Below are 2,109 nucleotides of genomic sequence, written 5' to 3'. Positions count from 1 at the left end.
AGTTAGCATGAACTATTATTGTTGACATTACCCTTGAGGTAAAAGGTTGGGAGGCGACACTATAAGCCCCTATCTTTCTCCGTGTCCGATTAAAAACTTCATAAACCATAAGTATTGAGTGAGTGTTAGCAATTGTGAAAGACTAAATGATAGTTGAGTATGTGGACTTGCTGAAAAGCTCTTATATTGAATCTTCCCTATGTTATGATAAATTGCAATTGCTTCAATGACTGAGATTATAGTTTGTTAGTTCTCAATGAATTTTCTGAATCATACTTGACATTGTGAATAGATTGTTACTTGAGCATAAGAAATCATTTGACAATATATATATATATATATATATATATATATATATATTGTTGTTAGAAGAACGATCATGATGCCCTCATGTCCGTATTTTATTTTTATCGACACCTCTATCTCTAAACATGTGGACATATTTTTCGATATCGGCTTCTGCTTGAGGACAAGCGAGTTCTAAGCTTGGAAGAGTTGATACGTCCATTTTGCATCACGATTTTATATTGATATTTATTGCATTATGGGTTGTTATTATACGTTATGTCACAATACTTATGGCTATTCTCTCTTATTTTACAAGGTTTGCATGAAGAGGGAGAATGCCAGCAGCTGGGATTCTGGGCTAGAAAAGGAGCAAATATTGGAGACCTATTCTACACAGCTCCAAAAGTCCTGAAACTCCACGAAAGTCATTTTAGGAATTAATAAAAAATATTCAGCGGAAGAAATACCTGAGGGGGGCCACCTGCCACCCACGAGGGTGGGGGCGCGCCCTACCCCCTGGGCGCGCCCCCTGCCTCGTGGGCCACCTGGCAGATCTCTGGTGCCCATCTTCTGCTATATGAGGTCTTTTACCATGGAAAAAATCATAAGCAAGCTTACGGGACGAAACTCTGCCGCCACGAGGCGAAACCTTGGCGAAACCAATCTAGGGCTCCGGCGAAGCTATTCTGCCAGGGAAACTTTCCTCCGAGAGGGGGAAATCATCACCATCGTCATCACCAACGATCCTCTCATCGGGTGGGGGTCACTATCCATCAACATCTTCACCAGCACCATCTCCTCTCAAACCCTAGTTCATCTCTTGTATCCAATCTTTGTACCAAAACCTCAGATTGGTACCTGTGGGTTGCTAGTAGTGTTGATTACTCCTTGTAGTTGATGCTAGTTGGTTTATTCGGTGGAAGATCATATGTTTAGATCCTTAATGCATATTAATCCCCCTCTGATTATGAACATGAATATGCTTTGTGAGTAGTTACGTTTGTTACTGAGGACATGGGAGAAGTCTTGCTATTATTAGTCATGTGAATTTGGTATTCGTTCGATATTTTCATGAGATGTATGTTGTCTCTCCTCTAGTGGTGTTATGTGAACATCGACTACATGACACTTCACCATTATTTGGGCCTAGAGGAAGGCATTGGGAAGTAATAAGTAGATGATGGGTTTCTAGAGTGACAGAAGCTTAAACCCTAGTTTATGAGTTGCTTCGTAAGGGGCTGATTTGGATCCATATGTTTCATGCTATGGTTAGGTTTACCTTAATACTTATTTTGTAGTTGCGGATGCTTGCAATAGGGGTTAATCATAAATGGGATGCTTGTCCAAGATAGGGCAGTACCCAAGCACCGGTCCACCCACATATCGAATTATCAAAGTAACAAATGTGAATCATATGAGCGACGATAATTCCCATGTGTCCTCGGGAGCGCTTTTCTCATTATAAGAACTTGTCCAGGCTTGTCCTTTGCTACAAAAAGGATTGGGCCACCTTTATGCACCTTATTTACTTTTATTGCTTATTACCCGTTACAAATTATCTTATCACAAAACTATGTGTTACCTATAATTTCAGTGCTTGCAGAGAATACCTTACTGAAAACCGCTTGTCATTTCCTTCTGCTCCTTGTTGGGTTCGACACTCTTATCGAAAGGACTACGATAGATCCCCTACACTTGTGGGTCATCAAGGGGGCGTCGCCCCCTCCCTAGTCCAATTCGGACTTGCCATGGAGGGCGGCCACCCTTGCGGCCCTCCTATCCTTTCCACAATGGCCCATGAAGGCCCACTACTTCCGGGGG

The sequence above is a fragment of the Triticum aestivum genome, chromosome 2B, assembly GCF_018294505.1.
Source record: "Triticum aestivum cultivar Chinese Spring chromosome 2B, IWGSC CS RefSeq v2.1, whole genome shotgun sequence".
NCBI lineage: Eukaryota > Viridiplantae > Streptophyta > Magnoliopsida > Poales > Poaceae > Triticum > Triticum aestivum.
Note: the sequence above shows the minus strand (reverse complement) of the source record.